Genomic DNA, 15684 nt, shown 5'->3' on the forward strand with positions numbered 1-15684 from the left:
AACTTAAGTGAGCTGCGACTAGTTGCGGCAAGGTTTCTTGTCGGTAGCGGCACCGCCAGCAGGCTGCTGACGTCCCGCACTCAGCGCTCGCGGCTAAGGTGCCTGCACCGGCAAGTTCCCTAAAAGCGTAGGGCAAAAACATACAAAGGGAGGAATCAAGTAAAGGGAATAACATTGCAATCATTACCCGGAATAGAGTTATATTACAAGGTAGCTTGTCGCGGCTCTAACAGATTGTTCTCATAACATGACCAGCAGCGACAAGAAAAGAAGAAAACGGGCGGCCTAGTCTACGCGATCGCCCTCAATCCTCTTGATCCCGCTCACCTTGTCCACAATGGGTGCGACAAGGGTCTTGAGCGCCTCCAGATCAGCATCCAGCGGCAGGGTCTTGAGGACGTTGGTGAGGTTGAGGCCCGGGTTGCGGAAGGCCACCTTCACCAACACCTTTTGAAGAGCTCCCGCGCAGATCTTGCGCGACTCATCGGCCAGCTGCTTTGGGATCCTCTCCCGGAGTCGCTGGAGGGCCGTCGCCACGCCTTTGAAGAACAAGATAAGCTTGGCACTGGGTTGGAGGTTCTCGTCGGAGGGATACCCGAGATCCTCCATCCCCAGCTGCGCCAGCTCCCTGTTAATGTCTGCGGCAACATTCACGAGACCCTCCGTCCAGTGCTCCACATTCTCCCTAAAAGCATTCTGGGCGGCGGCAGCACTCGCCAGCAGCGCCTTGTCGGCCTTGATCTCCTTCTTCAAGGCCACCTCCTGCTCCCTGGCACCGTCCAGCGTCTTGGTCAAAGTGGTCAGCTTCAACTCAAGATCTGCGTTGGAGTCCTTGGCGGCGCTGAGCTCCTTGCCCTTCTCGGCGAGACGAGCCTGCAGCTCTGAGTGGCTGTAGGTGTCCTTCTCCCGCTCATGCTTGAGCGCGGCAAGCTCCTCACCGCTCTCCTTGAGATCAGCCTCCAGCTGCGCCACCTTCGTCTCCAGCTCCTTCTTGGCGGCCTCGGCGGCTGCGGCAGCATCCTCCGCTTGCTTGAGGGCTCCACCGAATGTTCGCTCGCGCGCGGCAAGCTCCTCCTCGTGGGCGTCAAGGTTGACCTTCCGCTGCACCAGCTCGCCCTCCTGCGCAGACAGCTTCTCAGCGGCAAGCTGCTGTTGCTCTTCAACTTCGGCCTTCTCGAGGAAGAAGGCCTTCTGCTCTTCGGCGAGTTGCTCCCGCTCCTCTACCAGGGACCAGAGAGCTTCCTGGTTGAGACCCCGGAGCTCCTCCGCGCGCTTCTCGATGTCCGCTCCCGCCTTCACGACAAGCGCCTTGCGGGATTCCAGCTTGGCTTGCCGCGCGCGGTAGAGCGACAACAGCTTCCGCAGCAGCCGCTCCTCCTCAGGCTCCCTGCTGCTGCTGCTCGGCGCGTCAACCAACGTCAGCCCAGCGGAGGCGAGCACCTCTCCGTCGAAGCTCTCTCCCTCGACCGGCGCCCTGGAGCTTGACGCCCAGGGGAGGTTGATGAAGACGCCATCGCCGGCCTTCAAGTAGACGCCTGGCTGGGGCTCTTCGGAGCCTGGCGCTGCGGCAGCGGCGGACGGGTCGGCGGTCGACGTAGCGCCTGGCGCTCCTGCGGCCTCAGGGCCGTCAGTGCGATTGCCAGACCCCTCGCCAGCTGCTGCGGCGGCAGCTTTGGCGGCCTCGTCGCCGGCGGGATCATCAGCGCCGGCTGCTTCTTCAGTGGCAGCGGCGTCGTCGGCAGCAACCTCGGTCTCCATCGGCTCCGCAGCAGATGGGTCTGATGGCCGGAAAAGTGAGAAAAGTCAAGCAAATACCCAAAAAGAAGAAGAACCCAAGGGAAGCTTTGAAGAGAAGATTACCTGTACTGGGTTCGGCAGTCGTAGTCTCCGCCGCCGGGGGGACGCCGGTGCTGTCCCTTGCCGGAGAACTCTCCCTTGCCGGAGGACTCTCCCTTGGCATTTCGGGGGCGGCCTCCGGGCGCTCCTGGTGGGGCTGCTCTGCTCCTACACAAACCAACAGTCAGATGCCAGCAAAGAAAGAGTATCCATGCGCGCCTAACAGCGGAAAGCGAACCATATACTTACGCTGGGGGCTGCTCTGGAGGACAGTTGCCGGGTCCGGCAAGGTTGTCTCGGACGCATCCCCTGCTGTCGCGGTGGGTTCGTCCTCGATGACAATCACCGGGACCTTGGCTCTCTTCGCTGCTCTCTGGGCCAGAGTCCTAAAAAGGAATAAGTTCATAGTAAAGCAAATGAGATACAAGACAAAACAGCAAGAATTGAAGAACTACAAGTACAACAAGAGAATCTTACTCTTCTTCTTCCTCGTCGGAGCTGAACGCGGAGAAGTCGAAGTCCGGCTCACGTCCGGCGTGAGGAGGCGGAGGAGTAGTTTCCCTTGGCCGCTTGGCGGGAACAGTGGCAGTGGTCTGAGACGACCCCGCTCCGGCTGCCGCCGTGGCGTGAGAAGCGGCAGGAGCAGAAGCGGTGGTCCGGGTGGACCCCGCTCCAGTTGACGCAGCAGCGTGAGGTGCTCCCGCGGCAATAGTGCTTGCCGCGGTGGAGCGTGTCGCGCGGCGCGGCGACTGTTGACTCGCCCGCCGCCCCGCTACGTCCCCGGCCTTGCGGAGACGCCTTCTTGGTGGGGATGGAGGCTCTGCTTGCGGCGAGCTGCCTGAAGATGAGGAGGAAGAGGAGTTGATCTCCAGCGAGCCGCTCGTATCCTCGGCGGGCTCGTTCGACTCGACGTCATGCCCGGCAAGCTCTTTCTCGCCGACGAGCTCCTCTCGCTCGCCACGGCTTGCTGCCTCTGCTGCCTCTGCCTCCTCCACGGTGAATCCAAATTTGCCCGCGGCTGCGGCTGCCGCCGCCTCTTCCAGCCTAGTGGCGATGCGTGTCATATCCGAATCGGTGGTGTCGCGGGTGAGGCCATTCTTTTCGTCGGAGTGGACCGGCACTTCTACCAAGCCGTCGAAGAACTCCTGCACGACGTCGTCTGCAGGCTCTTGCCAAGTTGGGACAATTCCATGCGAATCGCACAGCGGCATCATTGCACGGATGCGGTCGAGCGCGGAGCTGTTGCACAGCGGAACGACACCCGTCGGCAACCTGAACACTTCGGGATGTTGAGGGTCGTACTTGAACAGCTCCTGGAGCATCGCGTTAAGCTCCAGAACAGTGAAGTTGAAGTTGAGGCCCGGACGCAGCCTCATGATATCCGCCGCATTCTTGAATTCCCAGGCGGGTCTCCCCCGTTCCTGCAGGGGGGCGATGCGGCGGCGAAGAAAATCTGCGCCAACAGCGCCTACAGTGAGCCCGGCAAGCCTGAGGCGTTGGATCCGGGTGACAGCAATCTTCAGCCTATCGTCTTCCGGGGCCACGTCACTCCAATCGCTGCCGCGTGCTACTGGGGCTTGGCGCCGGGCAGTAAACGGCTGCGGGTTCTCCTCGACAATCCAGCACCAGTCTGCTCTCCATTCCTCCCACTTGCCGCGGAACTCTCCCTCCAGATAAGTGTCCTTCTTGCCGGCCCTCGAGATCCAGGCGATTCCGCCGGATAAAGGCTCTCCTCTCTCTACTCGGGGCATAAAGAAGTGGCGAAAAAGGGCTAAATTGGGATAGACTCCGACAAAGTTTTCGCAGAGATGTGCGAAAACTGCCATGGTCAGAACAGCATTGGGGGTGAAGTCAAGGAGGCGGAACCCGTAGGTGTTCATAATATCGCAGAAAAACTCAGAGAAGGGCGGGCAGAGCCCGCAATAGAAGAACAAGGCGAAGAAAGGATATCCGTTTGGAGCCATTTTCCAAGCGGCGGCTGGAAGTACCTTCGTGCGCGGATGCACTCGCGTCTCCGTCGACCAGAAGAGGTAGTAATTCTCCCTCAGCTCCCTCGCAGCGAGCTTGGGGGGGAATATTGCTCGGTCGACTTCACAACCTTCCCTTTGTCGGCTCTCAGAGCCATGGCGGAAGTGGTGGAGGAGGTCGACGGCGTTGGTGGTGCTGGTGGTGATGGGGGGCGAGGCGCTGCTCTCTTTCAGCTTTGGGAAGACGAGGGAGCGGCGGAGATTTCTGAGATTGGAGTAGAAACTGGCGAATGGGCGAACTACCCCTGTTTCCCATGCTTATAAAGAGGGAGGGGGCGGACGTTCCGCCTTTCCGAATAAAGAAACCACCCATGATCTCTCCCACGATGCCGCATTCAACGCGTGCCGTTCGGGGAGGCGCGGTGGATACGGGGAGAGATACGGCGTAACCCAGGCCGCGCGTGCCCGTGCCCTGTTTTGGGCCTGGCCCAACAGCGCTCGGCACCGTGTATGACCCAGGCCCGGGGGCTCCTGTCGGTGTACTAGAGTAGGGGTACCCTAGTATCCCGAACTTGTGCACGGGCAATCGCAGCATCCCGCGGCAAGGCTTGCCGGGTGACCGCCAAGGTCCTCCGTTGTTCCTTTGGAGCCATTCAAGAACAAAGTATCCAAGCCAAGGAGACAAGACACCGGCAAGAGGAGCTTGCCGGGAAGGCCAACCAAGGCATCTCAAGGAACTTGCCGCGACGCGCCACGCGTCCCGGCAAGGCCCGGTGAGTGACAAGCTCCCGGACGCGACAAGACAACGACCGCGGCAAGGCGCTTGCCGCGGCAAGCCACCACTCTGTGCCCGCGCTCCAGCACATCCACCAACGTGTCGCTCTGGGACCCTTCCAGGCGTACGTGGCGGGAGGCTGTGCAGCCAGCGGTGCGCGGTGGCAAGCGGCGCTGACAAGATTCCCATCTTGGCGAGCGGTGGCGTCCCTGACGGTCCCTTTTGCACTATTTAGGCGACGCAGACGGGCATTTAATGCCCTTGTCCCCTGCCGTCAGGGTTAGGTATGATACACTGTAGCAGGTAGCTGTACCAACCGCAGCACCTTTCCATTTTTACCCTTGTCTACGTTGCCACCTGTCGGTGACCCCTTGAGCATATAAAAGGAGGCCCGTGCGCGACGTAGAGAGGAGAGGAAGAGAACACTCAGGCTCGGTCTCGTTAGCTGCTGGGGTGTACTGTAGCACTCCGCGCTCCCGAGCAAGAACTCAATACAAACCACAAAGCAGGAGTAGGGTTTTACGCATCCGTGCGGCCCGAACCTGGGTAAACTGCTCGTGTACTTCACCTCGATCCGCTCTTCGTGCGACCCTCGCCCCCGCCGAACCGAAAGGGACTCGGTCCGCCGGTCCCATAGGTGCTCGTGGATTAGTCCGTCCCGACACAAGCCTGGAGTACATTTCAGCGACGCCTTCACCATCCTTCATTGGGAACTTGTCAAGCTGACTTTGAAGCACGTCCGATTTGGATTCCTTGACAGATTCAGTACCTTCGTGCATATCAATCAGAGTATCCCAAATTTCCTTTGCATTCTCAAGACGGCTGATTTTGTTGAATTCCTCGGGGCATAATCCATTGAAGAGAATATCACAAGCTTGAGCATTGTATTGTAGCATCTTCAACTCTTCCATGGTAGCTTCATGGTTTGGTTCTCTCCCATCAAAGAATTCACCTTGCAAGCCAATACACACAATAGCCCAAATGGTGGGGTTATGTCCAAGAATATGCATTTTCATCTTATGCTTCCAACTAGCAAAATTTGTACCATCAAAGTAAGGACCTCTACGGTGGTAATTTCCCTCGCTAGATGCCATACTCTCTTAGGTTGTGAAACCAAGGCTATGACCACCAAAAGCAATGGAAATTAAAGCAAATGGAGACCAAAGCTCTAATACCACTTGTAGGATCGAAAGTATGTCTAGAGGGGGGTGATTAGACTACTTGACAAAATAAAAATCTAGACTTTTCCCAATTTTAATTCTTGGCATATTTTAGCAACTTAACACAAGTCAAGCAAACAACCTGCACATGCAATTCGAAGAGTATAGCAGCGGAAAGGTAAAGGGAGAAGTTTGGAGTGTGCAAACACAATTGGAGACACGGAGATTTTTGGCGTGGTTCCAATAGTTGGTGCTATCATACATCCACGTTGATGGAGACTTCAACCCACAAAGGGTAACGGTTGCGCGAGTCCATGGAGGGCTCCACCCACGAAGGGTCCATGAAGAAGCAACCTTGTCTATCCCACCATGTCTGTCGCCCATGAAGGACTTGCCTCACTCGGGTAGATCTTCACGAAGTAGGCAATCTCCTTGCCCTTACAAACTCCTTGGTTCAACTCCACAATCTTGACGGAGGCTCCCAAGTGACACCTAACCAATCTAGGAGACACCACTCTCCAAGGGGTAACAAATGGTGTGTTGATGATGAACTCATTGCTCTTGTGCTTCAAATGATAGTCTCCCAAACACTCAACTCTCTCTCACGGGATTTGGATTTGGTGGAAAAGATGATTTGAGTGGAAAGCAACTTGGGGAAGGCTAGAGATCAAGATTTATGTGGTTGGAGTGGAATATCTTGACCTCAACACAAGTGTAGGTGGTTCTCTCTCAGAAAATATATGTTGGAAGTGCAGGCATGTTCTGATGGCTCTCTCTTTGAATGAAGAGTGGGTGGAGGGGTATAAATAGCATCCAAACAAAATCTAACCGTTACACACAAATCACCAAACTCGGTGGGACCGAATCATACAACTCAGTCAGACCGATTTAGTTCATAATGTGACTGTTAGGGTTTTCGGTGGGACTGACTTGTCAACTCGGTGGGACCGATATCATTAGGGTTAGGGCATAACGTAATCTCGGTGAGACCGATTACACAAACTCGGTGAGACCGATTTTGGTAATGGACTAACAGAGAGTTGGTCAGGCAAACTCGGTGGGACCGATTCGCCCATCTTAGTTTGACCGAAGGGTTGCGAAAGGGAAACAGAGAGTTAGCATTGCAATCTCGGTGGGACCGATCGCTCATCTCGGTTGGACCCAAACGTTACGAAGGGAAACAAAGAGATTACAATCCCATCTCGGTGAGACCGAGATCCCTATCGGTGAGACCGAAAAGACTAGGGTTTCTGGCAGTGGCTATGTCAACTGAACTCGGTGGCGCCGGATAGAAAGATTCGGTGGGGCTGAGTTTGACTTTTGGTTTGGGACATATGTGGATGTGAGAAAGTAGTTGAGGGTTTTGGAGCATATCACTAAGCACTTTGAGCAAGCAAGCCATTGGGCAACACCTCATCCCCTCTTAATAGTATTGGATTTTCCTATGGACTCAATGTGATCTTGGATCACTTAAATGAAAAGATGTAGAGTCCTGAGCTTTGAGCTTGAGCCAATTCTTTGTCCTTAGAATTTTGAGGGATCCACTTTTCTCATACATGCCATGCCAATCAGTGAGCTTTCCTGAAATGTTTATCTTTAAGTAGCATTAGCTCAATGAACTATATGTTGTTAGGAATTACCAAAACCACCCAGGGATAGTTGCACTTTCAATAGCACTTTCCTAATAAAAATGGCAGCAATTCACGTGAGCGCTAAAGTTTCTATTTTTTATAGCAAGATCAAAAAGACTTTCCCCAAGTATTCCCAACGTTTCTACTTGGCACAAACACTAATTAAACACAAAAACACACAACCAAAACAGAGGCTAGATAAATTATTTATTACTAAACAGGAGCAAAGAGCAAGGAATAAAAATAAAATTGGGTTGCCTCCCAACAAGCGCTATCGTTTAACGCCCCTAGCTAGGCATAAAAGCGAAGATAGATCTAGGTATTGCCATAATAATAGGATAGATCACGAAAACTCATTTCATATTCTCTATGTTTAGCAGTGAGTTTTCTTTGAGGCAAGCAAAAGTAATCAAAAGGGCTAAATTTAATGGGACAGAAGTCCCCAAGATCAATTTTGGGAGGTATAGGTTCCTCCTTTGGCCCTTCATATTGCACAACCAATTCGTCATTATAAGCGTTCTTTTGAAAAAACTTCATGAGCCTATTCTCGAGAGAATATCCTAGCTCATTATTTCGGATAGCAAAATCATTATTAAGTTCAGAGATTCTATCAACTAGAACATTGGTAGGAAACTTTTTTCTAAGGTTCTCATTAAAAGCAACATAGTCTAGAGATTGAAAATGCATTATTTCCTCTTGATCAAAGAGGATTGCCTCTATGGGAGGACGGCCAACGTCCACCCTATAGTGTGCAAAGATTTCTTTGGCCTCTCTTATTATAAATCTGAATTCATGAGCCAAAAAGATAGTAGTGGCACGCTTAACAGAAGAATGCTCAATATTAGAAAACTCTAGGAAAATTCTTTGTATGCAAGGATGCATGTGCATAAATTGTCTTTCAAGTTCTACTCAAGCATGGCGATAGCGTCCGCAAGACTACTAGTTCTTTGAAGAATAGAACTGCCCGTAGAAGGCAATGCACCGGCACAAGTAAAGAAATCTTGGATAACTCCCTTCCCAATAATATTACCGCTACCAATCCGAAACTTTTTAGTGTGTAAAATAGTAGGATTTTCAAGAGGGTCATCAATATTATCAAAATTTTACATATTATTATCCTTATCAACGATAACCTCCCCAGTTTCAGACATGATGGCAACATATTACAAAAAGAACGAGCACCCAGAAGGCAGGAAGGAGAAAGAGGCGAACTGAAGGAGAGGGGAAAAGAGAGGGCAAATAAAACGGCAAGGGTGAAGTGGGGGAGAGGAAAACGAGAGGCAAATGGCAAATAATGTAATGCGAGGGATAAGAGTTTGTGATGGGTACTTGGTATGTTCTTGACTTGTGCTTGACTTGAATTGGCGCGAATCTCCCCGGCAACGATGCCAAAAATCCTTCTTGTTACCTCTTGAGCACTGCGTTGGTTTTCCCTTGAAGAGGAAAGGGTGATGCAGTAAAGTAGCGTAAGTATTTCCCTCAATTTTTGAGAACCAAGGTATCAATCCAGTAGGAGATCACGCTCAAGTCCCACGCACCTACACAAACAAATAAGAACCTCGCAACCAACGCGATAAAGGGGTTGTCAATCCCTTCACGGTCACTTACGAGAGTGAGAACTAATAGATATGATAAGATAATATTTTTTGGTATTTTTATGAAAAAGATAAATAAAGATGCAAATTAAAATAAACGGCAATAGAAATAACTAAGTATTGGAATTAATATGATATAAGATAGACCCGGGGGCCATAGGTTTCACTAGTGGCTTCTCTCAAGAGCATAAGTATTACGGTGGGTAAACGAATTACTGTCGAGCAATTGATAGAATTGAGCATAGTTATGAGAATATCTAGGTATGATCATGTATATAGGCATCACGTCCGAGACAAGTAGACCGAAACGATTCTGCATCTACTACTATTACTCCACACATCGACCGCTATCCAGCATGCATCTAGAGTATTAAGTTCATAAGAACAGAGTAATGCTTTAAGTAAGATTGACGGTGTCCTGGACTAGGGGGTACTCACCACGTCGTCTCCCGATCTATTAGATTGGGCCGAGGACCCCCGTGGCCGTATACTCATGGTCCAGTTCGGACGGCTACCGCATACAAGGAAGATTCCACAAGACTTGGCAATCAAGACAAGGACTTCTCCCCACCGGCGTATTCGGCTAGGACTCTTGTTATCCTAGGCCTCCGGTGCATTATATAAACCGAGGCCAGACTAGTCGATAGATCAAGTTTAGCCTCCTTGATCTCGTGGTAGATCTACTCTTGTAATACCCATATCATCAATATTAATCAAGCAGGACGTAGGGTTTTACCTCCATCAGGAGGGCCTGAACCTGGGTAAAACATCGTGTCCCCTGCCTCCTGTTACCATCCGGCCTAGACGCATAGTTCGGGACCCCCTACCCGAGATCCGCCGGTTTTGACACCGACATTGGTGCTTTCATTGAGAGTTACGCTGTGTGATCGACAAAAGGATCGATGGCTCGCCGGCAGATCAACTGCGACTTCGGCGTCTCCCTCACCAGTTCGACTAGTCACCTTGGTTCGACCAAGAATTGCTCCCCGTGTTCGGATCACCATGTTCGGACGAGGGCCTTTATCAAACATCAACTCCGATCTCTATCAAGATCACAGAGGAATCATCTATGGAGCTCGGGGTCTCAACGTCAACATTGCCCTCAAGCGACCGTGCTGTTTTTTTTGACAGCGAACTCGTATCTGCCGCCACCACCTCCTCGAGTATCGCTTTGACGATTGCTTTGGTGGAATTGTGCGGAATTGAGTCTATAACAACCCTGGAAAATTTCGTCGAGTTCTGATGGAGGAATCTCTGGCAATCCACGATATACCGGAGCCCTGTCAAATTTGGATGGGAATTTGGATGATTTTAGGGCATGGTGTCCAGCTTCTAGCTCGGACGTCCTTTGAAAGATCCAACCGTTGATCGGCTGCGGAATTCCTATATCTACCACCTCTCAAAATTTCAGCTCGATCCGACCGTCCAAACTCCGGAACCTTCTGATTAGTGCATCACTTTTCGGATCTGTTTTCTGCGTGAAAACGAATCCAACCCGAGTTCATCTTTTTTATGAACGGGATTTCGGACATCCCTTTTGAAGGAAGTTTTGTATGGGGTATTGTGTTTTGTTCCCGAACACATCCCACTAACTTCAAGATCTTTTGAACATGATCTTCAACATCATGCTGGTGTCAAACCAGTCCGGCAATATTACTCCACGACTGCCGACCTACGCTAGACACGTCGTCACTTTAGCCGAGCTCAACTTCTTCGGATCATCATCTCGGCAAGCCGAACAAGAGTCCGGCATCGCGAAGGATAAATCATCATCAACATCACCGCCCCACGGATTACACGGAGCGGGCAATACCGGCATCGCCGCACGGTCGCTTCATCAAGCCGGCATCGACCACGTCACGACCTGCATCGACAGGGCCGCACTATTGCTTCTTCAAGCTGGTGTCCATCACGCCGACCTACTTCGACTCATCGGTTGACGTCGAGGCTTCGACATCTCGGCTGGACCGGGGGCTTCGCCATCTCTTCATCAACCTACTCCGGACACTTCGGCGTCACTAGCCGACCAGCTCCGTCACGTTAGCCGGGCCGAGGGCTTTGCCTCGGCGAGTCAACCTTTACCAGGATTGCCATGCCGTTGTTTTATCGCCCATCAGGCAATGGGTGTGCGGAGGGAGTCCCAATTTTGGGAATCACCTTCCCTCGGATTGCTACAACAAATAAACCAGGTGCTATTAATCCTAGTATTTTTTGCTTGTTTGGGTTCATTTTTCCCAAGGAATTATTACTTTGGTTTGTCCATGTTATGTACACAGGTCTATCAAATGGTGACCGCATTAACGATGGTCGCATGGTGGTTCGATCAGTTTCCGTACATAGTCTGGCGAACGCCGCATTCGGAGCTCGGACCGACCTGTGAATTCAGGCTTTGCCACGCCTTTACTGCATCACGCCGACGCCCTGCATCGACTTGACTTCGGCGCCAGGCCATATTTCTTTTATTACTCACTTTGCATAAATTATTTATTATGCAATAATTTTTTTAATTATCATTATTACTATTATCTCCAGTTTGCACTATTTTTTGTGCACAGGAAAATGATCCGGGGACTTCGGCGTCACTCTGCCGGTCTGCATTGATCGTGCTATGTCACCACTTCGGCGTGTCAAGCTCTCCGCTCCGCCACCTCGGGACCGACTTGAGGGATGGAACCTTGCCCCGCATCAAGCTCGGACCGCGTCATCAATACCGAACACATTAACCAGCTAAGTCGCTTTCATGCTCAAAGCTTTAATTTCTAACTTGCGTTCGGTTCGACCAAGCATTATACTTTTTTGGAAAAAAGTTGCTTCTAAAAAATTTCCTTGTCCAAACTTTGTTTGTGATGCATAAATTCAAATACCCCGTTTACTTGGGGGCTTCTTTTATGAAGCTTTTCCTGTTGCATATGATTATACTTGTACAGCTTCGTTCCTTGTTCGTGTATTACGCCACAATATGCACCACATTGACTTAAGCGATTTGCAAGCTGGGTTGCCTCGCTCCTGTGTTTACCCCTACGTTCCCAATTGTTCGGCTAGGGAGTAAAGGGAGCACCTCTGCGATTGTCACGATCGGGTCACCCGAGCCGGACCTCAGACTGGGTGAAGCCGAAAGCTAGCGCTCTTATAGTTATTCAATGATGGTCGGCACACAACGGAACTCATGAGTACAAAAAAATCTATTGCACAAGTCTCATAATAACAATGAGCACCGAAGAAAGGTATCGGTGGGGGTACTATTTTCTTCGAAGATGCTTCTTACTCTTCGCAGTAATATAGCATAAGTTCCTTGAGCGCGCTTTGTTTGTTACAGCCTTATGGCCTGATTGCCTGGTTATTGAAAACACCGTCGATATTCTCGACCGATGGAGTACATAACACTTTTCGGTCCTTAACCGAAGAGGGAGAAGCCGACGGTCGGTTAAGACGCGTTTAAAGTTCGGTTGAACATAGATATGATATAAGTACTTCGGTACATGCAATCATTCTTCTACCCAAGTCACTTGGGGGCTCTTAAGTTTATTTGAGCCATTTTATAATAAGTGTTCTTCTTCTCAGTCGTTGCAAAGTTCTATTATTATTACTTATCACTCCTTTTTTCGACGCGAGTGTGCGGTCACTAGCCGGGGAGCCTAATTTCTCTCTTAAAGCCGCCAGAGTTTGGTTTGCTAAACTGGCCTAATGAGAAGTACTCCGCCCTCGGGATAGGAGGTTGAAGCCGTAGGCTGACCTGCTCGAAGTCTTGAGATAGGATGTGTCATGTTAAAGGACGACATAAGCACTTCTTTTTTCTAATACCAATTTTCGGATTGGCACCGAACACTTGATCTTGTTCGGACGTCATGTTTTTACTGACGTTTCTTGGTTTTCCAAGCTTTTTGGCACTTTTAAACTATTTGTGCTTTTCCAGCATTAGTCTCGCAGTGCAATGCCGGACACCTTTAGGGATTCGGCAAACACATTCTCAATTATTGCTATATATGCATCGGTTTCGAATTGTGTCTTCGGTCAATAGTTGGGTTGCCCGGCTCCTGCACTTGCTTCCTACATTCCGTTTTGTTCGGCTAGGCGTGCAAAGGGAGAACCACTGCGATTGTGCTTCCAGCTCACATGGTTAAGCACCTTAGTGGAGAAAGCCGAAAACTGACTGTCACAATAAGCGTAAACTGGTCAGCGATCCGATGACTATGACGGGCCATTCATAACATTGGCCGAAGTGTTTACGGCTTGACCTCGACTGTCGCCGAACACTACCGGGGGCTATTAACTGGCCTCCCAAACTAAATCCTCGATATTTTGCTCTTACATTCGAGCTGAGGTTTCATGATCATGCTTAGCATGACAACCCAAAGAAAGGAACCGATAGCAGGACTATTTTCTTTGGAATACATTTCTTCTGTTAAACAGTAATATAACATATCTCTTTGCGTACCTTTGTTTATAAAACCATGTGGCCAGATTGCCTTGTTTGTCGTAAATCTTTGCCCTCATAAAGGCTTTATAAAGTAGGACAAACACTCCTCGGCTACTGGCCAAGGAGGTGGAAGCCGATGGTCGGTCAACAAAGTTTTGTACAATGCGGATCCGAGCATTAATGACGTAAAGTACTTGGATACATAGAGTCATTACACATAATTTATGATTTTACTATGGATATTGATCCTTAATTCGGCCACCCGTGCCCGCATTAAGGCTCGGGGGCTACTGGGCTTCGGGCTTATTATTTACAAATATTAAAGGGGCACATCGATCCCCTGATCTGGTGTTGCCACCCGACCAGTGTCTCGGGGGCTACTGCATTGCTTGTCCAATGCAGAAAATTTTATGTGCAATATAGTTTCCGAGGAGATTTTGATCCTCAGGTTGGTCGGCCGCACCCAACCTGAGTCTTGAGGACTGAGCACGCCACTTTTGTGTCCCGAAGTATTCTGCCGAGCTAGGACTTGATCCTCAGGCCGATTTTGCAAATCAACCTGAGTCTCAGCGGCTACTGGGATCAGTGGTCTTATGTCATCCTTCATGTGCATCTCGGGTTTTAGACTGATACACACCTTGAGGGCTACTGGCTATATATCTCGGCAGAGAATAAATTGCACCAATAAAAAATATTGACAAAAAATCGGCCCATAGTCGGGGTGGTGCACCACCTCGGAAGCAGTCCGGCATAAAGCTCGGGCGCTAGTGGCTGGCTCCATAGAGGGCATTTCCGGCATTAAGCTCGGCTAAACTCCTTCAACTTTTTTGAACCAAGGTGATATGACACCTCGGATATAGTCCGGCATTGGAGCCTGGACACAGTCCGGTGTTGGAGCTCGGATATATTTCGGCGTTGGAGCTCGGATATACAGTCCGGCGTTGGAGCTCGGATACATAGTCCGGCGTTGGAACTCAGATACATTCCGGCGCTAGAGCTGGGAAGCGGTCCGGCGTTGGTGCTCGGCTGCAAAAGATACCTCGAATGCAGTCCGGCGTTGGAGCTCGGACGCAAGAGGACCCTGCCTCCCGGGAACAACTTCAAACCCGAGGTGTGGCATAAAAATAAACAAGGCATTGATAAAGGCCGGAAACTTAAAGGGGCTCCTTGGATACCCAACGTGTAAACTCGTCAAATGCATTTCGGCGATCCTCAAGATCGAAGATAAAGAAGATTTGTTGAAGCAGTTTTCAAGACCGGCAACCGAAGATGAAGAACAGTTCGGAAGAATCGAGGAGCGTCCCTAACTTGAAGACCGGTTCAGGGGGCTACTGACGGTGTCCTGGACTAGGGGGTACTCACCACGTCGTCTCCCGATCTATTAGATTGGGCCGAGGACCCCCGTGGCCGTATACTCATGGGCCAGTTCGGACGGCTACCGCATACAAGGAAGATTCCACAAGACTTGGCGATCAAGACAAGGACTTCTCCCCACCGGCGTATTCGGCTAGGACTCTTGTTATCCTAGGCCTCCGGTGCATTATATAAACCGAGGCCAGGCTAGTCGATAGATAGACAATATATACAACAATCATACCATAGGCTAGCTTCTAGGGTTTAGCCTCCTTGATCTCGTGGTAGATCTACTCTTGTACTACCCATATCATCAATATTAATCAAGCAGGACGTAGGGTTTTACCTCCATCAAGAGGGCCCGAACCTGGGTAAAACATCGTGTCCCCAGCCTCCTGTTACCATCCGGCCTAGACGCACAGTTCGGGACCCCCTACCCGAGATCCGCCGGTTTTGACACCGAAACGATTCTGCATCTACTACTATTACTCCACACATCGACCGCTATCCAGCATGCATCTACAGTATTAAGTTCATAAGAACAGAGTAATGCTTTAAGTAAGATGACATGATGTAGAGGGATAAACTCATGCAATATGATATAAACCCCATCTTTTTATCCTCGATGGCAACAATACAATACCTGTCGGTTCCCTTTCTGTCAATGGGATCGAGCACCGCAAGATTGAACCCAAAGCTAAGCACTTCTCCCATTGCATGAAAGATCAATCTAGTAGGCCAAACCAAACTGATAATTCGAAGAGAATTGCAAAGATAAACCAATCATACATAAAATAATCCATAGGAGAATCAAATATTGTTCATAGATAATCTGGATCATAAACCCACAATTCATTGGATCTCAACAAACACACCGCAAAATAAGATTACATCGAATAGATCTCCAAGAAGATCGAGGAGAACTTTGTATTGAGATCCAAAGAGAGAGA

Source organism: Triticum urartu, chromosome 3A, assembly GCF_056163025.1.
Source record: "Triticum urartu cultivar PI428250 chromosome 3A, HENAU_Tu73, whole genome shotgun sequence".
Lineage (NCBI taxonomy): Eukaryota > Viridiplantae > Streptophyta > Magnoliopsida > Poales > Poaceae > Triticum > Triticum urartu.